Here is a 25,882-nt window from a genome sequence, read left to right as displayed (position 1 = left end):
CAATGGGTTTGAACTATTTCTGGACCTACATAAATTCACCAGAAAATTAACACTCCACAGACACTTTGAAATTTTAGCTACAAAAACGACAGTATCTAATTAAATTACCCCTCTGAACACAGAGGTAATCCTAGAAAATAGTCAAATTGATCCTTTCATACATACAGAACTCAAACCCCCTTCCAAATTTGATCCAATAGGAAATTTTGTGAATACATGATACCATTTAGTTTCAACTGATTTAGAAAGCCTAGAGTTTGATAAATCAATTAAGAATAACAATTTGACCACAAATGAAATATCTGCCCTCAAAAATCTAAAAAAGAATAAAAATATAGTCATTAGATCAGCAGATAAAGGTGGCGGTATTGTCATAAAGAATACTACAGATTATCAGTCTGAAGCCATCAGGATTCTATCAGATACGAATTATTACATAAAATTAACACATAATCCCATCTTTACAATTACAGAAAAACTTAAAGATTTGATCAATCAGGCTTTTTTAAATAAAATACTAAACACAAGAGAAAAAAACTATTTAATACCCTCTAATATTAACATGCCATTTTTTTATCATCTGCCTAAAATACATAAAAATGCTAAAATACCACCGGGCAGACCTATTATATCGGAAATTCAATCACCAACCTGCTATTTATCCCATTACTTAGATCTACTTTTTCAAAAGTATGTTATAGAATTCCCAAGTTACCTTAAAGATTCTACACAATTAATAAGGGAGCTTGGTTCAATTACCACGACAGATAACTCACTTCTCATTACTTTAGATGTTAGCTCCCTATATAGTAACATCGAGCATGAGATAGGTCTGAAAAACTTAAAAATAAGATTAGACAGAGATCCACTTCTTTTATCACTACAAAACGAATTTTTAATTAAAGGCATGGAATTCATTCTTAAAAATAATATTTTTACTTTTGACAAAGGAATATATCACCAAACGAGAGGCACAGCTATGGGGACACGTGTAGCACCTAGCTATGCTAATATTTTTATGGGTATGTTTGAAGAGGTACATATATGGCAACATATGTGGGCAACTACCCATTTGACTTTTTTTAGGAGATTTATAGATGACCTCTTTATTATTTGGAAGGGAGACGTCTCCTCTGCTCTATCTTTCTGCCAGTCCCTGAACAATAACATCTGGGGCATCAGTTTTACATTTAACATCCAGGAAAAAGAAATTCAATTTTTAGACTTAGTAATCACTAAAACAAAAGAAAATTTTAGAACACGAACCCACTTTAAACAAGTGGACAGTAATAGTTACCTAGACTATAAAAGCGGCCACTATCGAAAATGGCTCCAGAACATACCTTATAGCCAATACATGCGTATCAGGAAAAACTGTACATCAAATACAGATTTTAACATACAAAGCCGTATTATTTACAAACGTTTTAGAGAGAAAAATTATCCCTGCACTCTTCTATCTGATGCATATAAAAAAACAAAAAACGTAAAACAACTGGATTGTGTTAAAATAGCTGAGCCAAAAAAAAAGCAATATTAAGTGAAGAGAAAATGAACAAATTTTCGTTTAATTTTATTACAAAATACAATAGTGAACACAAAAAAATTAGGGACATCATGTGCAAACATTGGCACATCTTGCAAAAAGACCCAATTTTAAAACACAATTTACCATTGAAACTGTTAATTACTTTTAGAAGAGCAAAAACCATTAAAAATATACTTGCACCTAGCAGAGTAATTTTTCCTGATCATAAAAATGAAACCAAAGTAACCACTATTGTCAAACATACCAAAAAAGGCAGTTCGAAATGTGGGAGAATAAGATGCCTATGTTGTAATATGATTACTGAAACTGATACGTTCACATCAAATCAAACAAAAAATATATATAAAATTGATAAGCATTTAAATTGTCAGTCACAATATGTCATATATCTGATAAACTGCCAATGTGGCTTACAATATGTGGGCAGAACCACACAACAATTACACTGCCGTGTAAACAAACATAGGTTGAACTGCAAGAACAAATTTATGCTACATAGTGTCTTTAAACACTGTATGTTGTCACATAGTGACAATTTTGATTGTTTCAAAATTACTCCCATTGAACACTGAATGAAAAAATGGAGACAGTCATTTAATTATAACAAAACTTTCATTTATTTATAATAAAACTTTTAATAAGATGATTTTTCAAAGCTACATGACTATTCATTTTATAATTACATAAGAGCGCAATAACGGCAAGTGGTTTTTTTTATATATTGAACGAATATTCCCAATAAAAACAAAATAGCTTATTACTGTCAACGAATTATGATAATAAAAATACAGTACTATAATATGATTACATAAAAAATGATGATATCCTCTCATTATATAGTTGTTTAACCTCAATAAAAATGAATTATTTTATTTCTTTCATACTACAAGTGATGTTTTGATATTTTAATATATTTTAGTCAACATCATTACTACACTTCTTTCATTTAAAATTATTTTAGTTGTCTATGTAATTTTAAAACATATTTATTGTATCCGATCTCTGAAATGACAGGCTGTTCTGTCTTTTTTAAATATTGATATCTTTTCTTATTATTGTATATTAATATATTTAAACCTTTGGACAAATATATGACCAAAATAATTCTATTGTAACATATAAGGTTTAAACAAATTATTTTTAAACTGACTTGGTATTTGAATAGAAAAACTAATTATTTATACATACCTTTTTCTTGAACTGCTGTTTGACCTGCCAATCTGACCCGGTAGTTGTTTCCTTGTTAATTCCTCATCTGTGTTATAAAACAGAGACTGTTTTCCATTGTTAAGCACTCGTACACTACCTGAGGAAGAGATCAGTACGATCTCGAAACTTTTTGTTGTAATTGTACCTGAATAAAGTCCGTTTTTAGCCTGAATCACCTTCCTTGAATGAAATTAACTTTTTCCAACGAAGGATGCGCCAGAGGGAAATTCCTATTTTTCTATCTATTCCCTATTGCCAGAGGATAATATGGGCATACTGTATTTACCAATAAAGTTCAGAAGTGCTAAGAACAACTGTGATAACCACATATTGAAATCTTTAATTAGAATAGTATTATACAAAAATGTATCCATGTAACAGGAGCTCACCGTGTTGGCACCAACCACGACGTATGTTTTGACAAAAGCCCTTCTCTGGAACTACAGCAGCCTACATTCTTCTGGGAAGGCTTTTAATTAGGGTTTGGAACATAACTGTGGGAATAAATATCGATTCAACCACAAAAGCATTAGTTCTTACACCAATGTTGTAAGGCTTTGCTCATAGTTGGCATTCTAATTTATTCCACGATTGTGGATTTGTTGGCATTGAAGTACTAATATTCATATATGGAAGATTGTGAATCACCGACAGAGGGAGGGAAAAACTACAGGCACCTGGATGGAACCTGTACTGCATCACACGAGGGCATATAAGCAAATACTAAGGGGTGGACCCCAATAGTTGGTCGGCGTAAGGAATGCAAAATATATAGCCGGCAAATAGAGCCTTTGTTACCCAACTATCTAAATAAAATAACAAGTTTTATTTGGTATAGACGACCATAGACAAACAACACGAATGTTAAAATTCCTGGTCAATTGCTGATAAAGATCAGCATAGTGCAGTGTATGAAATCTCAAGGAGCAAGGTGCTGGCGACTGCAGTCCGCAGCACCACGCTATCAGTTAAATTCTAGAAGATCAGCAAGACCAGTAGTTAAAATTCAAAAGAGCCCCCCCCCCGACATGTTTCTCTACCGACGTAGCGTCTTCAGGGGTATCGGGGCTAGTGACAGCGAGCGGCGGAATTCCCAGTCATATATACACAAGAAAGTGTCTACAGCTGTGTCCGTAGTGAGCTGGGAGCCAATCAGAGCGAGGAGTGGAGGGCCGAGCCTCCACTCGGATGACTGACAGTCAGTAGCACCAATCAAAGGAAAAACACAGATTACCAATGGATGCGGTGCCGGCGCGCATGCGCAGTAAAAAAATACAGGAGATAGAAGAAATCCGATAGTTACTCTGATGTTAGGATTCATATAGGCGCATGCGCGATACCAGGCATGCAAGTGTCAATAAGGTAAGATGTACTTACCGAGTTAATACTTAACCAGCAAACACAAGGAATCATTTGTGGATGGACCAACAGACAGCAATGACTACAATAAAATGGACAACAGAAATAATTGACACAAGTATGATCGATGCATATGTAATGTTAGTTATAAAGTACCCACCGTAGTGGCATTAATTATGGCCATCATAGAGAGCCAAATTTTTAATTTAAAGGAGACCGTCGCTAAGTCACTAAAATAGTCTATGTACCTGTCTAGGATTAGGTTTATATCACTGAGTAATGACGAATATCAAAGGGTATGATCACATTCAGAATTAGCTAGATAGTAACGCGACTAATAACGAAAATTGCTCAAAGGAACTGCGAAATAGGGTCAGTTGATAAGAGTAAAGTACTGAAAATGCCGCAAAGGTAAACCCCTCGTTAAGGCCCCCTGGACTAAGAGAGCCCAAGCGATGGATCCAACGTGCCTCCTCCTGTAATAGCCTACGATCTAGGTTACCTGCTCTGGGGCCAAGTTTAATGTGGGTAATGCCCCAAAATTGTAGGGCACGAACATCCCCACCATGTACAGAGCGCATGTGCCTGGAGAGTGGTGTATCATCTTTGTGATGAATAGTACTTAGGTGCTTGGAGATTCTCCTCCTCAGTTCCTGTATAGTCTTGCCGACATATAATTTAGGACAGGGGCATTTAGCGATGTAGATCACTCCCTTACTCTAACAATTGATGAATTCTCTAATCTGATAAGATCTACCATCCACTGGATTCGTGAACTGCTTAACGGTGGGCATGAGATAGCAGAAGGAACATCGACCACATGGGTGTGAACCTATAGTAGATGACTTTAGCCAGCATTTTGATATCGCACTAGGTCCGGAGTGATGGCTATGGACCAGATAATCGCGTAGGTTCCTCCCTCTGCGATAGGTGATATTAGGTGTAGGGGGGATAGCATCGCGAAGATCTGGATCGGCCAACAAAATTGGCCAGTGTCGATGTAAAATTTCGCGAACCTGTTGGGAGCCAGCATCAAACGTGCCAATTCATCTGATGCTGGTAGATCCCATGGGTTTTGCAGTGATCGCTATTTGCTGATTATTTAAAGGTTTACGTTCACATAATAGTTTGCTTCTATTGGTAGCTCTAGCCCTAGCGTAGGCTTTATGCAGCCACTTTCTGGGATAGCCTCTTGCTACAAATTTGGAGAAAAGGTTATTACATTCAAGTTGAAAGGACCGTTCGTCCGAACAGTTCCTTTTAGCACGGAGGTACTGCCCAATAGGGATTCCCCTTTTGAGGGCAGGGGGATGGTAACTTTCCCAGTGCAAAAGGCTGTTGGTAGATGTAGGTTTCCTGGAGATATCAGTATGGACACCACCAGCAGGATCCAGGGAAATTTTTAGATCCAAAAAAATAATTTCTTTTTCGTGTATGCAGTGGGTGAATTTCATTCCCACCTGATTAGTATCGATTATATTCATAAACTCGTGGAATAGAGATAGGTCACCATCCCACAGGAGGAGAATATCGTCGATATATCTCCCCCAGAAGAGGTTGTGACAGGTGTAAGGGGCTAGTGTGTCAGTGAAAACTATGGTGTCTTCCCACCAACCCAAGAATAAGTTCGCATATGTGGGTGCACACACAGTGCACATTGCCGTTCCTTTTATTTGTTGGTAGAATTTACGATCAAATAAAAAATAATTGTGAGTGAGAAGAAATTGGAGTAGTGTTAAGAGAAATTTATTATGTGCATGGAATTGGATGCCTTTAGTGCCTAAAAAGTGTGCAACTGCTGTGATGCCGAATTGATGTTGAATATTGGTGTACAGTGATTCCACGTCAATACTAGCAATAAGTGTGGAAGAAGTAACATGGATTCCCTGGATCCTGTTAATGGTGTCCTTGGTATCTCTCAGGAATGAAGGGAGAGAGGTAACAAAGGGTGAAAGAATCTCGTCCAGATACATGCTAATGCCCTGAGTCAGACGATCGTTACCAGACACAATCGGTCTACCTGGTATTGGGCGAGATTCCTTATGGATCTTTGCCAAAGCGTAGAAAGTCGCCAGAGTTGGAACAGGATTAGAGATCCGTTTAAATTCCTCGTTAGTAATGAGGCTAAGTGTCTTTGCTTCTTCAAGTAGTGTGTGCAGCTCTCTTAAGAACAGATCAGTGGGATTCTTGTCCAGGATGATGTAGGTAGTCGTATCATCCAACAATCTATGGGCCATAGCGACGTAGTCAACCTGGTCCATAATCACAATATTGCCTCCCTTGTCAGAGGGTTTTATAGTAATCAAGTCATTGTGGCAGAGTTCAGTAAGTGCCACTCTTTCTGGTTCGCTTAGGTTAGCAAGCGCTCTCGTTCTGTCTGGTCTGATCCTTTTGAGATCAGCACATACGAATTTCACAAACACATCTATATGAGCGTATTGAGAGAATGGTGGAGTAAGCTTTGATTTAGGGCGCAGTGAGGAAAAAGGACAAACTGCAGCAGTGGGACCCACTTCGTTCTCATATAGCAGAGCATATCACAAAGATGATACACCACTCTCCAGGCACATGCGCTCTGTACATGGTGGGGATGTTCGTGCCCTACAATTTTGGGGCATTACCCACATTAAACTTGGCCCCAGAGCAGGTAACCTAGATCATAGGCTATTACAGGAGGAGGCACGTTGGATCCATCTCTTGGGCTCTCTTAGTCCAGGGGGCCTTAACGAGGGGTTTACCTTTGCGGCATTTTTGTGAACTTATTTATCTGATATCAGTACTTTACTCTTATCAACTGACCCTATTTCGCAGTTCCTTTGAGCAATTTTCGTTATTAGTCGCGTTACTATCTAGCTAATTCTGAATGTGATCATACCCTTTGATATTCGTCATTACTCAGTGATATAAACCTAATCCTAGACAGGTACATAGACTATTTTAGTGACTTAGCGACGGTCTCCTTTAAATTTAAAATTTGGCTCTCTATGATGGCCATAATTAATGCCACTACGGTGGGTACTTTATAACTAACATTACATATGCATCGATCATACTTGTGTCAATTATTTCTGGGGATTCCGCCGCTCGCTGTCACTAGCCCCGATACCCCTGAAGACGCTACGTCGGTAGCGAAACATGTCGGGGGGGCTCTTTTGAATTTTAACTACTGGTCTTGCTGATCTTCTAGAATTTAACTGATAGCGTGGTGCTGCGGACTGCAGTCGCCAGCACCTTGCTCCTTGAGATTTCATACACTGCACTATGCTGATCTTTATCAGCAATTGACCAGGAATTTTAACATTCATGTTGTTTGTCTATGGTCGTCTATACCAAATAAAACTATTTTATTTAGATAGTTGGGTAACAAAGGCTCTGTTTGCCGGCAGGCACTCTATATATTTTGCACACGAGGGCATATGGCTCTTGCATGGGAGTCCTGTAGCCTTAATGCACTGCTGTGCCATCTACATGAGGCCTTACTTCTTAGGTATATCTATAAACATCTAATCAAAAACTAAATGTAGGGAGGAGTGAAGGTAAATTAAGTTTATGATAGTATTATAAAGAGGGACAACCGATGCCGCGCTCACATTTTTCCCTGTGAAGCCACGCCTCCAACCCCTCCCAATCTCCGCCCATACACACCCAGCTCAGCCCACACAGTATCATGATGCTATAATGCCTCCTTACAGTCTAATGCCTCCATAGAGCCCCCACACACACAGTATAATGACCCCATAGTGGCCTCCACATAGTATAATGCCTCCATAGCTGCCCCCATGCAGTATAAGGCCCCCATAGCGCCCCTCACACAGTAAAATGCCCCATAGAGCCTCCCACACAGTATAATGCACCCATAGTGCCCTCCACACAGTATTATGCCCCCATAGCTGCTCTCATAAAGAATAATGCCCCCATGACTGCCCCCATACAGTCGAATGCCCCATAGCTTTCCCCATATAGTACAATGCTCCCATAGTGCGTCCCAAAGTATAATGCCCCCATACCGTATAATGCTCCTATAGCTGCCTTCATACAGTATAATGCCCCCATGGAAGCACCAAAACAGTATAATGCTCCCATAGAGCATTATGCCCCCATAGCTGCCCTATACAATATAATGCCCCCATAGCTGCCCCATACAGGTTTGCTCCCTCTGTGGGTCCAGTGTTGCGGTAGCATATCACGCCATGCAGTGCTGCAACGAATAGTGTAGGGACCCACTTTAAAGAGGTCGCCGTGAAGTGGCAAGTGGGCTTATACAATTTGTTCAAAATGTTAACAAAGAACCTCATGTTCATGTTTATAGAAATATGTTTTAGCTTAGTAGCTACAGATCAGTGTGTATATTGTGGATGTGAGGTCCGGGTTTCCTTCTTCATTTTTCACCATACTGTATAATGCCCCCTTAGCTGGCCCCACAGCAAGTATAATGCCCCCATAGAGGCCCCACAAAGTATAATGCCCCCATAGCTGCCTCCCATACTCATAGTGCCTAATAACAAATAAATTCTTACCTAACCCCCATTCTCACGACAAGTGGAGGAGGTCCCTCTGCTCCTCCGGTCTGTGCTATAAGTAGCATGGCACAGAGAAGCGCGATGACTTCACTGCCAGCTCACGGCTGGCATTGCATAGTGAATGGTGGAGCAGAGAACAGATGACTCCCTACTTCACCAATGGATGCAACTGTAACTGCGTCCTTGAGACACATGTGCAGTTGACACCGGGATATACCACCAGCCGCCCAGGAGAGCGGGACACTGCCCAAAATACAGGACTGTCCTTCTGGATCCAGGACGGTGTTAGAAGAATTTTCCATACCTTATCAATAATGATTCAAGTTTTCATCCCAGTAAGAGCTTTATTCTCAACCGGTGAGGAGACTATGTCTCCCTTCATTCTATGAGCACAGGTTTATACACACATATCAATGCATGTTGCAGTACAGACCAACTGAAAACCGTTTGTGGCTTTCCTGTCACATGAAATGTGAATGATATTCAGAATGATATTAGGCCATGGTTGGACTTCCTCTGGAGATTGCAATCTTTATTAAGAAGTCCAACCGTCTCACACACTTAAGAATATAACATATTTAACCCTTTGTTAACTATAGCATTTTCTGAGAACCCTGCATGCACATTTAATATCTATTGCATGAAGTAAGAATACATTTTAAATAAAACTTTTCTAACAATCCCTCCTGTTATAAATTTATCAAGAAATGTTCTGTAAGATTATAAAGGACAGGTTCTCTTCTTTTGAATCTCTTGGCACATTGTCTTTGTCACTGAGGTCTCAATTAACCTTTGAATCAATCCTCTTATGCAGAGTATCGCATCCACAAACAGTCAATATACTGGCAACAACGGCAATGGTCTTGAGTACAGATGTTACCAGGCCAGTCCATTTTCCAAACTACCCCGCAATTCATGAGGTAAAGATGTCATTTATTCTGGCGTTTTCCTGCAAGCTCTTCAGACAGGGAATTGAGTCCTTCCAATGCCTTGGTAATACTGCCATCAGGAGCTGTATTATTGGGAATTAGGCTGAGTTCACACGACCTATTTTCAGACGTAAATGAGGCGTATTATGCCTCGTTTTACGTCTGAAAATACGGCTCCAATACGTCGGCAAACATCTGCCCATTCATTTGAATGGGTTTGCCGACGTACTGTGCCGACGACCTGTCATTTACGCGTCGTCGTTTGACAGCTGTCAAACGACGACGCGTAAAATTACTGCCTCGGCAAAGAAGTGCAGGACACTTCTTTGCAACATAATTTGAGCCGTTTTTCATTGAAGTCAATGAAGAACAGCTCAAGATTACGGGCGTCAAAGACGCCTCGCAAAATGCGAGGAGGAGCTTTTACGTCTGAAACGACGCAGCTGTTTTCTCCTGAAAACAGTCTGTCTTTTCAGACGTAAAACGCAGTTCTCGTGTGCACATACCCTAAAAGTACAACAGAAGATACAAACATTTTGCAGACACCCCCTTTTTCTGCTAGTAACATATCCAGGGCCATTCTATTTTACCATGTCATTAAAGATATAGGTCCATCTCTGGTAAAACTAACAACTCTCTGTTGATTGTAATAACTATAATTAATACAGTCGACATTCTTATTTATCGTAGACCACCATAAAAGTACAGACTTGAAGCCTGATGCAATCTGATTTTGGGCCTTAAACTCATTTGGCACCCCACAGGGTACTCCTATTTCATCTATATATATTCTTAGGTCAAAGGAACTTCCAGGGATAGACCGCTTATAGCGATCCAGATTGTCTCCAGGGCGTTCTCTCATTCTCTGAAACTCAGGGACTGAAAACAAGTGGAATGGCATCAGAAGCTGAACCAGAGTACAGCCTGCCTGTCACTTGGCCTTCCTGTCTCCACATAGCCATCAGAGATCAGTCCTTGCCCTTGTCTGGTTGGTAAACCAATTAGAGGAGTAATTACCATTATCGGTCACAAAACTCTTAAGTGAGGTTCCCTACTTTCTTACCTTGCCCATTCCTCAGAAAGCAGGTGTAGTTGCCTGGGTAAGCCACTACTAAGGGGGGGATTACAATAAAGAGAATGTCTTACATAATTTATCACCTGGATTATATGATGCATTATATAAAGATAACAGGCATTGCAGACCTTGTGGGTTCTCCTTATCTGATAGCCTGAAATGTATATTAGCCAGATGTGGCCTGGCTTTTGCACAAGCGATACAGTTAGTTCTATTATTTTGGATTGCAGTGTATCTCATCCAGGCTAACCATTCATGCTTATCACTGTAACCTGTTTCTAATGTCAATTTATCTTCAGAAATGAAGTTGGCCAGATAGACTATAGAGGGTAGGTCTATCTTTGGAACTAAAAACTTTCAGTTGCATCCTTTTTCTTAACTTAAATAAAAAAATTCCCTATAGCGTCAGTACCTGAAACATCAGTTCCTATAGCATATAGTCCCTTATCCTTTTTATTAGGGTATTTACATAGATAGTACAAATGTATTTATCTGAATATGCTAGTTTATAAACTGTTTCTATCCTTGCATTGATCTATAACACAGCGCAGAAATCTATTTCATATGTTGCATTCTTACCTTCAGTGAAATTAAAATATTTAACTCTTCTAGCTAAGTAAGTCTTTAGGTAATCATACTCTGACCCTGTTTCCCAGGAATCCTATACCTTAGGTTGACACACCTTGGACCCCCATAGGATACCTAGAATAACTAATAACATATTGCCCTGTCTTCTCCCAGGCTCTGGATGTTTTCTTCGTTGAAGTTTGAGACCAGTCACTTCTAGCAAATGACCACCCTTTGTAATCAGTCTTTAGTAGCCTAGGAGGATAGTGGCAATTCTCTAAGTACATTAAAGTGTGATAAGTGTATCCAAGAGGTACATTTGGCTATCTTTACGGCCGTAGGTGTGGTAAGCAGAACCTGATATAATCTTTTTCAACGAAAATAATATCCAATTTCCTGACTTCACAGGTTCAGGTACAGGTACAGGTACACCTGGAATACAATTAGAGATAGAAACTTCCTTGTTGGTTAGCATTTTTGCTAAAATATAACAAATTTTAATAACATACGAAATCAGCATTAGTATACTTGTCTTAAAAGAACAATATCTTTCTTATTCACTACATAAGAACAAGATGGGGTCTCCAGACAGGATGGCTGCTGCACAAAATGAATTAATCTAAACATTAGTTTAATCACTTGAATTTTTCCCACCTTTTGTTTATTTGAGTACATTTTGTACCCAAGCCAGGTACTTAAAATAGGGCTTATCCCCCTTACGGACTTTATTTTCTTAGCTTGATCTACGGTCATACTTGTCCTGCATAATGCCAAAAAGGTATATACAGTGGCAAAAGGTTGAGCCAACTACTTGGCAAATGCCCCCTTGGGCAGCATTCAAAACATCAAACACATAATCTGTAACAGTGTCCAATCTGTCGGCCACTTTCTCTATATTATGAGCATTCTTTACTGCTAAACCTAGTAATATTGTCAATAATCCAAACTTCTCCTACCACGGTACATACTGGTCATAATTGTCGCACTGTCACTTACTGTCCTAATTCGACTTTTACCCCTGCAGATATAATAGATTGTGGGCAGCATCTTTCTCAAACCCAAAGACACCCAGGTCACATAACCTCCGGGCTCTCATTGCTGCCATGTACTTCTTACTTATAAGTGACAACAACCAGTGACCTTCACCTCATAACTCCACATAAAACACCTCAAGTTGTTATTCACAATACCGTGGCATATTACATACATTATAATTATAAACCTCAGACAATATAAACGATAGGGTCTCAACTAAGAAAATAATCACCAATCTCACGCTATCACCCCTCAGGTTTGGGTCCCATCAGTTCATTGACAAATCCTGTACATCAAACAAACAAGCAAACAAGCAAACAAACAAACAAACAAACAAACAAACAAACAAACAAACAAACAAACAAACAAACAAACAAACAAACAAACAAACAAACATACAAACAAACAAACAAACACAGACATTTTATATAAGAAAAGCTTCTCTGTCCCCCTGGACAGGGCACATAGATAATATGTAGTTACTGGGTACATTTTATGTCACACTTGTTGTTACCCTTTTCAGCAGGATTTGTACCTTAATCTGAGCTGATTACCTGTAACATCTTCTACTCACAGAAATATTCACAGATACCATACGTTTTATCTGACAAGTGTCTCAAACCAAATTTTGTCTTACCTACCCTGAGATCCAAATTAACACCTTTATACATGTTCCAAATATCTTAGGAAGCTAAAATTCAATGAAATCCATATAAAATATGTTAGAATGGATATTGTGGACATAGGAACTGATCTCTTTTTTGATCTTACATTCCCCTGTAGATTATGTTTGGCACATGTTAAACAAGTTAAACAATTTTTTTTAGAGTAGTTAGTAAAGCCATATGCCGTGAACACTTTAGATATGATTTCTACCATCCCCCCTGTTGAGACATGGCTTGTCCCATGGCTCAATATAGCTTCATATCTGAATAAGTTGCTGGGTAGGATGTGTAGATCACTATTTGGTAGTGCTTTATCTTTAAGATCTGATCTTGGTAACACTCTTTCTGCTATGGAGGATAGGCAATCAAGTGGTGCACCATCCTCCGCAGTAGACATCAAGGTCGAAAGATTTAAAGTGGTACATCTTTCTATCATAAATAACACTAATGTGGCGGAAGCTCTTACAGCTTCTGCAGTGGCTGCAACTGATTGAACACAGGGAGATATGGCTCTAGCTACTGGGTTGAGTTTTGATAAGTAGTAAGCTAGAGGTCTATCCTATCCTCCATACTCCTGTATTAGCCCTCAAGTCATATATCAATCTTTAAAATCTACAGTTTGAATAAAGTTTTTTTTCTTTGTTGTTTTTTTTTTTTTTTAATAATCAGTTAGTCCAAGCACTGAAGAGCCTACAAGAACCTGTTTTATCTGAAAAAAAAAAAAAAATGTCTCTTCATAACTCAAAGACATCGGTGCTTGGAGTATTGCTGACTTTCTTTCTTCATACAGATGTTTACCTTCTTGGGTAATATGGTGTATGGAATGCCTGTGTGTTACCGAGGCTAGTTATTATATGCCCTAATACTTCTCCTATGAAGTGGGTTCCTCTGTCACTCTGAATTACTTCAGGAACTCCATATCGACATACTACTTCACAAGGTATTTCCCTAGCAGTGTTTTTAGCTATGTTTTTGGTTACTGGTCATGCTTCAGGCCAATTTGAAAACATGTCAGTATATACAAGGACATATTCATATACACCTACCTTGGGTAGCTGTATGTAGTCCTCCTGCAGTCGCTGGAAGGAGTAATCAGGGCGAGGCATGTGCTTACTGGGTGTTTTTATCATTTTACCGGGGTTGTGTCTGACGCATGTCAGGCAACCCTCTACATGTCGAGCAGCTGCATTCTGAAATCCAGGTGCAAACCAGTGTTGTATTGGTCTGCCTGCTGCAGTCAGAAAGCCTCTTGCGTGCCATATTGTGTCATAATCGTGTGCGACTCCAAAGGTGTACCTTGAGTCTGTATAGATGTTCACACTTTTACCTGTGCCCAACTTACATGCTTCTGCAAGTGCCATGAGTTCTGCCTCCTGGGCAGAGCTGCTGGAGGGCAGTGACTTTTGCAGAACTGTCTTACCTTCCTGGACTACTGAATACCCAGTGGTGAAATGTCCCGTCTGCTCATTCCAGTATCTGGATCCGTCTACAAAATACTGATCATCATAGTTAGTCAAAGGTTTATTAATGACACCTGGTAACCCTTGGGCGTCAAGTTGCATTAAACTGTGACAATCAAACTCATGTTCCATATCAAACAAGTCATTGTCATTTGCAAGTTCGTACAGTAAAGAAACTGTATTTATAACTTTAAAACCTGATTTTACACAGCTAACTTTAATTAATTACTTAAAAAGTCAGTCTATTCACACAATCTTGTACTTTAGTTCAATGCTCTAGGACTTTTTACACACTAATTTGACATATAATAATAATTTGAAATTCAATTAATTCAGTTCTTAATCTGGATTGAGAAAAACATCTCACATCAAACTATTTCATTTCCTCCTCAGACTAGTCTGCAACACACACCCTGTATACATGGACACACACCCTGTATACATGGACACACACCCTGTATACACGGACACACACCCTGTATACATGTCTACATCATACTTCTCGTCATCATCCACCTTACTCATTGCAATGTACCTATCTGTATTACTCTTTATCACTAGTACAGTCACTGTAATCGAATGCTATTATTTTATGCCCCTACTATACATATCAACATTTATTGACACATTCTTTTATAGTTCTGCTTTTCCGATCATTTCATGGTCTTTCAACCAGCCAGCATTTTGTTCTATGAAAGTTTTTCATCTTGAACTATATAAACAGCCTTTTTTTAACCTTCCTGATCATTTTAACATTCTGTCAACCTTCTACCTTGTTCCCCTTTGTGAGATATTTCCAACCGTCATCTTACACAATAAAAACCACACTTCTCTTTTTCCTTCACTCAATTATAACATTCAATTACTCTCAAATTCCTTTTAAATCCAAATTTGCTACACCCTTATCATCATCATCATCATCATTTTATATTCACCACATCTAATTTGAGCATATACTTAACATCCCTTTCTAAAGGAATATTTTAATACTTTTTATCCCAAACAACCACATCCTGAAACTTTTCCTGATACGTTACACGTTACAAGCAGTGTCCTTTTGAAAGGAAATCTAATTTAGCAATATCAGTATATGTTCCTCTCTATTTAATGGACACCTAAATGAGGCATCTTCTATGGATATATACAGTTTGCATCCTTCTAGGTTCATTAATAATATGCTAATAGTTGTTTTTTCCCCTAGAATAGGAGTCTTATGTATATTTAATCTAAACACTTTTAATATGGAAAGATTTGATTAACTTTGTATCCTTCATCAATTATTTTGACTATTCTCCAACCTTCAGTAGAAATGGCCAACATTAATCCAAACAAACACTCAGGATAAAACATTCTAAAACAATCTGGTGGGCCTTTGTCCTTTTCTAATATTTTTAAATATCTTAATCATCACAAATATAGTAAATAATAAAAGACCAAACTTAATGAGAAGCCTTCGGGACAATAGATGTTAATCCACTTTTTTTGCTATTTGACAATTTGACTTAGGGCCTGTTCACATCACCGTTTGCTTTCCGTTCTGGGGTTCCGTCTGAGGTTTCCGTCGGGTGAACTCCGCAACGGAAAGTGAAAGTGAAACCACAGCTTCCGTTTCAGTCACCATTGATATCAATGGTGACGGAAACATCGCTAATGGTTTCCGTTCGTCACCATTCCGGCAGGTTTCCGGTTTTCCGACGGAATCAATAGCACAGTCGACTCCGCTATTGATTCCGTCGTAAAACCGGAAAACCGCCTGAATGGTGACGAACGGAACCCATTAGCGATGTTTCCGTCAGCATTGATATCAATGATGACAGAGACGGAAGCTGTGGTTTCACTTTCCGTTGCGGGGTTCACCCGACGGAAACCTCTGATGGAACACCGGAACGGAAAGCGAACGGTGATGTGAACAGGCCCTTACTAATATTCATTTATCCCTTTATTCTATTATTTGATCTTGGTTGTATGACCGGACTCTAATTTGATCTCATTCAAAGAGTCTTGTAGAACTTTGATGGTCAGTTGGGAATGTTGAATTACAGTGTTCGCTGCACCTTATAAATAAGGCTGTTTACCAAAACTTTTTCTCCCTGGACTGTAGTACTCGCTGCACTCTAGACGCCTAAAGCCGCTTACCAAAACACAGTCCCAAGACAGTAATGTCGCTCACCCAAGGTGACCACGACGTGGAAATGTGAAAGACTATCTCAACTCTCAGTTTTACCACATTTAGACAAGACACATGATTAACGATTAACAAACAAACAAATTCGATATGAACAAAACCTACTATCATATTCTATATTTCTGTATACCTCGTATATCTTGACCACAAGGTATTTTCACCAAAGTCTTAGTACACAAACAAAACACAACAATATTTACAAGTATAATGCTGATCAGTCATATACTTAATGTTCCTGGGTGTTTTAACAGTATTTTTCCTACCGATTTTTCCTTGTAACAATTTTACAAAGGACCATTCCTAATTGGACTCCCTTATACACACAGGGTTTTATTTATTTAACCCTCATACATCCAATCTCCACAGTCAAGGAGTCTCATATATGTTTCATCTATAACAACCATTTCTTTCAACTTCACCAAAGAAATACTTGATTACCTTAAAACTTCTGGTGTCAGGGGCATCCAGAGACAATAAGAGGCTGGTCAAACCAGCAGCAGATGTTCTGGATGTGTCTTTACACCACAGTTTGAAAGTCTTTATCTTTCTTTAACTTTGGATTTAGTTTATCTCAATCATTCAATACTTTTAGGCCTGATTTACACGAGCGTGTGCGTTTTGCGCACGCAAAAAATGCTGCATTTTGCGTGCGCAAAATGCACTAAACCGCTGCGTGTGTCATCAGAGTATGATGCGCGGCTGCATGATTTTAGCGCAGCCGCCATTATGACACTCCGTTTGGATGTTTGTAAACAGAAAAGCACGTGGTACTTTTCTGTTTACATTCAGAGTTTTACAGCTTCCGTGCGACCTGCGTGGTTTTCATGCACCCATTGACTTCAATGGGTGCGTGATGCGCGAAAAACGCCGAAATATAGAACATGTCGTCAGTTTTACGCAGCGCACTCACGCTGTACAAAACTCACGGACTGTCTGCACTGCCCCATAGAGTAATATAGGTGCGTATGACACGCGTGAAAAGCATGCGCGTATATTACGCTCGTGTAAATGATGCCTTAGTCATAATCTTAAACTTTATAAAACAAATAATCCAAATACTCTAAAGCAAATAATCCTAATACTCTATAACAGATCCTCCAAATCTCCAAGTACTTTATCTTTTACGTGCTGCACGGAGTTATTTATTACCTGTAGCCTTCTCACATAGGCTATGGACTACTAACCTCGAGAACCGTTATTCCCAGGTTTTTATATTAAGACCTGTACTTAATATAACTAAGCCCCAGTCTTAGTACCTAAGATCCAACTTAGGTTTTTATCACATAACCTTATAAATTTAAATATGAAAAATAATAAAAACATATATATACAAAATTATATTACCGTTATTCAGATGAAAACTCAAATCCTCAATTCTCCTTACTATGTTCTTTTAAAAACCGTTACTCCACCTCGTCCCTCCGTCTGACTGGCCTCTTTTTAACGGTAATTTAACCGGAGGTCTTTGAATTAAGTGAGTATTTTGATGACTCATCCCATGTACAGTCCTAGAGGGGACGAGGGTCTGGAGATATTGGTTTCCGGCTTCGAAGGACCAAGATGTTAGAAGAATTTTCCATACTTTATCAATAATGATTCAAGTTTTCATCCCAATAAGAGTTTTATTCTCACCGGTGAGGAGACTTTGTCTGCCTTCATTCCATCAGCACAGGTTTATATACACACATCAAGGCGTATTGCAATACAGACCAACTGAAAACCGTTTGTGGCTTTCCTTTCACATGAAATGTTACACTTCAGAATGATATTAGGCCACGGTTGGACTTCCTCTGGAGATTGCAATCTTTATTAAGAAGTCCAACCACCTCACACACTTAAAGAGACTCTGTCAACTAAAAGCATTTTCTAAGAAACCTGCATGCACATTTAATATCTATTACATGAAGTAAGAATACATTTAAAATAGAACTTTTCTAACACAGGGAGATGGAAATAGAGCTTGTTCTGTCCACTCCACGAATTGACCTGGTATTGCAGTACCTCCAGGACCGGTGCACCCCTTATCCAGTGACTAAAATCAGATGTGAAAAGTGCTTTTTGTTTTTGCCATTGTTTGTTTCTTGCTGATTGTATCTGTCCTTTAATCCCATTATTTTGCCTGTTGGAAAATGCCTTTATACAATGCAGGTTTTGGAATGTGTGATAATGACCTAATTATTAAATGACGATGAATAGATTGCCACCTCTTGTGTTGTGTTGTGAATGTCTGTGTTTCTTTGTGTCCAGCATTTGAATGTGGAACAGCTCATTCACCTTCCTTTTCCTCTGTCCCTCCTCCTAAGAGCTGCACCTGAGCCAGTCTGTCAGCCAGCGCACAGCCACTGATTGATGCAGCACCACAGTCAAGTAGTGGAATAGTGGAGGGGAGTAGGGGAGCAGCAAGCAGCCATTGCCCCGGCCAGAATGGACTTGTGTACACTATATGGATGTGATGGAATGAGCTCCCCTCCCTACATTTCAAAGAAGTAAGAATTGAAGTTGCAACAAACCCTCCCTCGCCTGCAAAGACACCACCAATTTGGATTTGTTACTATGTTATCTGGAAGATTAACAAACTGTGCATGGTTGGAGGGTCTAGGAGGAAGAAGAAGATGTTGTCAGTCAAGTTTGGGGATGCCTATTTGCCATTTAGCAGTCCCTGTCTCCATCTTGTGGCCTCCAGGAGGCAGCTAGCCGTGCAGACAAGACGAGCACATGTTGTTCAGTTGCCCTCCAAGGCAACTCTGACTGACTGACTGAGCAGCAATTTATAGTCTAAGGTTGTGACGGAACTTTGCGCGTGTCATAGTGGCTGCCTGTGTGTTTGTGAGCCGGCAGGGCCCACATGGAGGTGCCTAGCAGTAGACTGAATCGCTGCAAGGGGTGAACAGCAGTTTTGCCCAGGCTTTGCCAATGCGCGCCACTTTGGGGTTATCGCTCTTTTGGCAAAGATCAGTGGTGGGAAACTTCTGCTGGTTGGAGTCAGAGGGTGGTGATCAGTGCCATCTTTGTGGGGGACCATGGGTTATTTTGGGGGTGATTGCGGGTTGGCAAAGAAGTTGACCTGTAAAATTGCGACAAAATGTCTCGAGGGCGGCTGTACGTTGCGGCGGAAGATCTTGAGGAAATTGTACTGGATGCAATCGTTTTGGTGATTATACAGAAGATTTTGTATTTAAATGTAACAGATATCTTGGGTTTGCAAGACTTTCCTTAACAAGGTATTTATGATGTTACTTTTTATTCTGCCCATATGTGCCAACGTGTGTTTGTGGATCTGGAAAGGATGACATTGATGGAAGATCCAGAAATAGTGAGGAAAGTTAAAGTTGAACCTTTATTTATGTTGAAGAAAAAAATTATAATAGTACATATGTACCATCCAAAAGTATCAGATGCAACGGTGAAAGAATTTTGGAAACAATATTGTGATGAAGTTACTTTTATGTGGAGAATGAAGAACAGACATGGATAGCTAACTGAATAAAGAAAGTATCTAGTACGTTTGAAAATGGAGGGCGGAGGAAGAGTTGGACATATTCCCGCCATTTTTTCCATAGGTGGTGAAAGAGGTTTTTGTTTCTATGATGGCCAAAAGGAATACTGCAAACGCTGTCATGGTTTTGGACATATACAAGATAGGTGCCCTGAAACGGGAGAAAGCTGTAAAAATTGCGGCGAGGTCGGTCATAATGCGAGGTCATGTAGCAAAGAAAAGAAATGTGATATTTGTGGAAGTGAAGAGCATTTAGCAAGAGGCTGTACTCATTGGAGTACAAAGCAAAAAAGTTACACTGATGTGGCAGGAGGCAGAGGACTGAGAGCATAGAGGAATGAGAGACGCGTGCCGGGTGTTGGAGAGCGCATCGTGAGTATGACAGCTGTCGCTAGGGAAGACAGCGTCCCTAGTAAAATAGGCAGCGCCGGAGCGAGGAGAACGGTGTCACACGCTGACACGCAGGAGAGAACCCCAGGTATAGGGACCGATAGTGGCAGAAAAGGACGTCCCGCTGAACGGAGCCACGAGGCTCATAGGAGGGTGGGAACGGACTTACCGGCCGGTAAAGGGGAGCTTGAAACTGGCAGAGAGCAGGAGGGCGATTTTCAGGCTTCCCAACTGGGTATGTTTCTGCGGTGCTGGCAGCTAGTGGAATGGTGCAGAGCAATCTTAGTGACGATTCATCAGACGAGGAGAGCATTGGAGATGTGTGTCCCGACCCTGCAGTGGGGGAGGGGGAGAATATGGAGTGTCAAGAAGAGGAAAGTGACGATGATAGGTCACTTACTCCTGGGCAAAGGCTACCATATAGCAGTGAGGAAGATTTTTTTAGAGCTAGAAGAAGCAGTCCCTTCAAGCAGTAAGGTACAAAATGGAGAATTGGTTACCTGGTGAGGGGGATCCTGCTGCACCTGAGAGAATGCTAAGCAACAGGGATTCTGATCCAGGGGAGGAAAGAGCGATCTTTAAAAATTATCATGGCAGTGTTAAATTATATGTATTTATTTTTGGTAATGGCGGCAACAGTGGCTTCCATAAATAGAAGAAGTATTTCTACCCATATTAGGAGAGCGGCAATATTTGAGGAATTGGAGAAGGTGAACGCAGATATTTTATGTCTACAAGTGTGTGCCTCATGAGAGTGAATGGGAGAAAGGGAAATCCTTTTGGTCCCCATGCACAGGCAACAAAAACGAAGGTATTGGTATTTTATTGAAGAATAATAATTTTAGTATTGTAGAATGGAATATTATTTTACCTGGACGCTGTATGGTTTTAATTATGGAGTACCTTGGCGTGAGACTACGTATTTTTAATGTGTATGCTCCAGCAGAGAAGCAGGCACGTGTGGCGTTTTTAGTCTCTTAAACTTTTTTATGCCTGGTAGGGATTTTACAGTGGTTGCAAGTGATTTTAATTGCATTAGATCTGCCAATGATCATGAAAGCTCTGCAGAAGTCAAGACAGATGTTACTTCAAATATTTTAAACCAGATTGTGCAGGATCTGCGGTATTCAGACTCTGGTCTGATGGTACATGCGGAAGATAGATTTACTTATGTGTCAGATAGTGGCCGCTGCAGATCCAGACTGGATTATATTTTTACATCTGAAGGGGTGAAAGCGGCCCGGTGCGACCATGTGATGACAATTGTTTCAGACCATAAGATGGTAATTACTGAGTTGAATATCGCAGAGTCCCTTATCTTTGGTAGGGGACTGTGGAAATTAAATATAAACCTGCTACAAGATGCGGATGTAATGAAGGGTTTTAAAACATTGTTTTTATCCTGTGTTTTTAAACAAAAATGTTTTGAAAACATCATGGCCTGGTGGGACTTAGCAAAGGAGAGATTTGTTAGCTATTTTAAACATATTGGTTACAAAAGGATACAGGAGAAGAAAAAGAAAGAGAGTAACATGGTGAGGAGACTGGAAACATTGTATAACTTTAAAAGTATTGGTGTAAACGTGGATATTGAGATTGCAGAAATCAAAGAAGAAATGAAAAAATGGCTTATTAAAAAAGGGAGGAACATAGTATATCAAGCAAAGGTGGAATACTTGGAAGAGAATAGCAGTGTTCAAGATATTTAAAAAAAAAGTGTTTTAAACCCCCCAAAAATTTTAAGTCAATTTTATCAGCAACAGGCGAGGTGACAGGGCCAGCAATGGTTGATGAGATTTGTGGGTTTTACGAGTCACTTTTTAATGGTGATAGCAGAGCAAGCGAGGCAGAAATCAGAGATTATTGCAACATTTTAAGTAATAATATTCCATGTGAGAAAGTTGTTTTTCTAAGTGATGATGTGAGGGTGGAAGAGGTGGAGAAAGCAATGATTGGTAGTATGACAAAAGGGAAAACCCCAGGTGGAGATGGACTCCCTGTTGAATTTTATTCCTTTTATTGGCATATTATAGGTGTTGAATTTGATCGTGTTGTGAATTATGTTTTTAACCCGGGGGTTTTATTCAGTTCCATACAAAAAGGTGTCGTAATATTAATTTATAAAAAAGGAGACGAGAAAGATATAAAGAACTGGAGACCAATCACACTTTTAAAAAACGACTACAAAATTATTGCAAAAATAGTGGCAGGAAGAATATCAGAGGTTATCGCACCAGTACCAGGCATGTTCTGTGCTCGGTAGGAAGATTGCTGATCATTTAATTCTTTTAAGAGACACTATTTATTATGCAGGTTTTAATAACACACCATTATTTATTGAATCAATTGATTTCGAAAAGGCTTTCGACAAAGTATCCCATAAATTTATGTTTTCTGCACTGGAGTTTTTAGGGATCCCGGGAAGAATGCTAAAATTAATAAAAGGATTTTATAATGGTGCAAGTAGTCAAATTTTAATCAACGATTATACCAGTCCAGCTTTGAAAGTCTCATCCGGAGTACGCCAGGGGTGCCCTTTGTCCCCCATTCTTTTTATCTGCGTGATAGAGGCGTTACTTAAAAGTATACAAAGTGATAAGTGTGAGTGGAAGTTTTATCCCCTGTGTGATCTGGTAATTTTGTAAAATCTTTGGGATATATGGATGACGTAGTATTTATTGCTAGCTCTCAGGCGGATTTGAATAGGATGAAATTTCACATGAGGATTTTTTTGTAGTATGTCTGGTATGGCAGTGATTTGGAACAAGTACCAGCTGTGTCATTTTGGGAAACAGGAGAACGTGAGGGTGGAGGGAGTGATGAAGAAGGATGAGGTTAAAGTACTAGGTGTGATATTCGAGAAGGATTTGAAGGGAAGGAAAAGTTATGTGAAATTGGAGGAAAAGATGGACAATAGGGATTAATTTTTGGAAATTACGAAACCTGTCATTGAAAGGGAAGATCTTGGTCTTAAAAGCAGTAATTTTACCCCTGTTATTATACACAGCTGTGATTCTCCCACTGGGGAGGTTATGGATCATGAGGACAACAAGAAAATTATTTGTTTTTTTCTGGGGGTCGAAGATGGAAAAACTGAAGAGAGAAAAAGTAATGAGCAGGACTGAATTGGGTGGATATGGTTTACCCAACATAGACTTGTTTTTAAAAATGCATTATTTTTTATTAATTTTTACAATTTCTCAGTGCAATAGTAGAACAGCAGAGATGTGCAGATTTCTGGCAGGATGGTTGTTTACTAAATGCAGCTGGTGTGAAAGAGATCTGATGAGACCAGTAGCATTTAAAATACCTACGTTTTATTTGGTCCTCAAGTCTTTTTGTGATCAGCTCTATGGGTAGACCTGAGAAAAAGGAAATAATTGGATATATTAGAAGGGATGAAAGACAATGTGAAGTACCATTTTGCAACTCTGTGCAAGGTTAGAGGATATGGAAATTGATTGACATGATAGGGCTGTCTAATAGGCAAACAGATGTGACATGGATGTCCCGACATGGGTGACTCCCAACCCAAGCTTTTTTAAATGAGTGTCCCAGAGAGGGATATAGGGATATTGGGAATATAGAACATGTTTTTTGGGACTGTTTTTATGCCAAACAAGTTTTTATCCTTCTACAAAAAATGTTCATTGCACTAACAGGTTTTAGTATTTTTAGTTTTGAGAGAATTTAAAGGGGTCAAGATTTTAACAATATGGAGAACACACGTGCCTGCTGGATAATTTTTACGATCTTTAAAGAAGTTTTATGGGATACAAGAAATTTGCTTGTCTTTAAGAATTTGATTTTATCTCCAAAAAAAAGTATTTCTATCTAGGATGTTAGTGGTGTACTTGCTGGACAAAATGAGGAATGGAGAAGAAGAGGCAGAGAAGTTTTGGAAATTTTCAGAATGGAGCAAATTAAGTAGAAAATCTTGAACTTTTTGTGTTTTTTTAGCTATTGGGTAGTTCGATAATTATTTTTTTTTGCGTTTTTTTCCGAATGATGGTCTTTAAGATCTTGTTGGATGGAGCTCACCTTCGTGATTTATGATCTTTTAGCAAGAATCTTGTACTGAGGAAAATAAATAAATAAATCTGTTCTTATCAGTTTTATATCTGATACGTCCCCTATCTGGGGACCATATATTAAATGGATTTTTAGAACAGGGGGATGGAGATAGAGCTTGCTCTGTCCACTCCACGCATTAACCTGGTATTGCAGTACCTCCAGGACCGATGCACCACTTCCTTATCCAGTGACTAAAATCAGATTTGAAAAGTGCTTTTTGTTTTTGCCATTATTTGTTTCTTGCTGATTGTATCTGTCCTTTATTCCCATTATTTTGCCTGTTGGACAATGCCTTTATATAAATGCATGTTTTGTAATGTGTGATAATGACCTAATTATTAAATGACTTGATGAATAGATTGCCACCTCTTGTGTTGTGTATGTCTGTGTTTTATTTTTGTCCAGCATTTGAATTTTGAACAGGTCATTCACCTTCCTTTTCCTCTGTCCCTCCTCCTAGGTAAGTTAAAGAGCTGCACCTGAGCCAGCCAGTCACTCAGTCAACCCACAGCCAGTGATTGATTCAGCACCACAGTCAAGTAGTGGAATAGTGGAGTAGGGGAGCAGCAAGCAGCCATTGCACCTGCCACAATGGACCTGTGTACACTATATGGATGTGATGAAATGAGCTCCCCTCCCTACATTTCAAAGAAGTAAGAATTGAAGTTGCAACAAACCCTCCCTCTTCTACAAAGACACCACCAATTTAGATTTGTTACTATGTTACCTACATGGAAGACTAACAAACTGTGCATGGTTAGAGGCTTTAGGAGGAAGGAGAAGAAGTTGTCAGTCAAGTTTGGGGATGATGCCTATTTGTCATTTTGCAGTCCCCTGTCTCCCTCTTGTGGCCTCCAGGAGGCAGCTAGCTGTGCAGACAAGACGAGCACATGTTGCTCAGTTTCCCTCCAAGGCAACACTGACTGACTGACTAACTGAGCAGCAATTTATAGTCTAAGGTTGTGAACTCAGACAGACAATCTTGGGCCCAGGCAGTGTTGGCCAGCAGGCACTGTATTGCAGGTGATCGAAGGCGTGAAGGGGGAAGGGGTGGCTGTGGGCATGCACTTGCTGCTGCTAGCGTTTGTCTGATCGGCAGGAGGGCATTTGGGCGTTGCCAGGAATGCATTTTTAGGTAGATTCCTCCGCTCTCTGCACAGCATTGTGGTGCAAGCAAAAGAAGCAAAGCATGTGTCGCTTCCTCTCCGGCCTTTTTTCCCCTCCCGCCTGGCTGCCTGTGTGAGTGTGTGAGCTGGCAAGGCCCCCATGGAGGTGCCGAGAAGTAGGCTAAATCGCTGCAAGGGGTGAACAGCAGCTTTGCCAATGCGCGCCACTTTGGGGTTATCACTTCTCGGCCTTTTGGCTGAGT

General features: G+C 39.7%; 1 non-coding gene and 1 pseudogene across 1 annotated transcript; both read left to right on the top strand.

Annotated features, from left to right (window-relative positions):
- Positions 1-18,443: 18,443 nt before the first annotated feature.
- On the top strand, positions 18,444-18,576 carry LOC142654621 (U2 spliceosomal RNA; annotated as a pseudogene).
- A 5,918-nt stretch (positions 18,577-24,494) lies between these two features.
- LOC142654401 (U2 spliceosomal RNA) lies at positions 24,495-24,691 on the top strand. The gene has a single exon (XR_012849023.1). It is a non-coding gene; the product is annotated as a U2 spliceosomal RNA (small nuclear RNA).
- The last annotated feature ends 1,191 nt before the right edge of the window (positions 24,692-25,882 follow it).

Source organism: Rhinoderma darwinii, chromosome 5, assembly GCF_050947455.1.
Source record: "Rhinoderma darwinii isolate aRhiDar2 chromosome 5, aRhiDar2.hap1, whole genome shotgun sequence".
NCBI lineage: Eukaryota > Metazoa > Chordata > Amphibia > Anura > Rhinodermatidae > Rhinoderma > Rhinoderma darwinii.
Note: the sequence above shows the minus strand (reverse complement) of the source record. Positions and strands in the feature narration are given on the sequence as shown.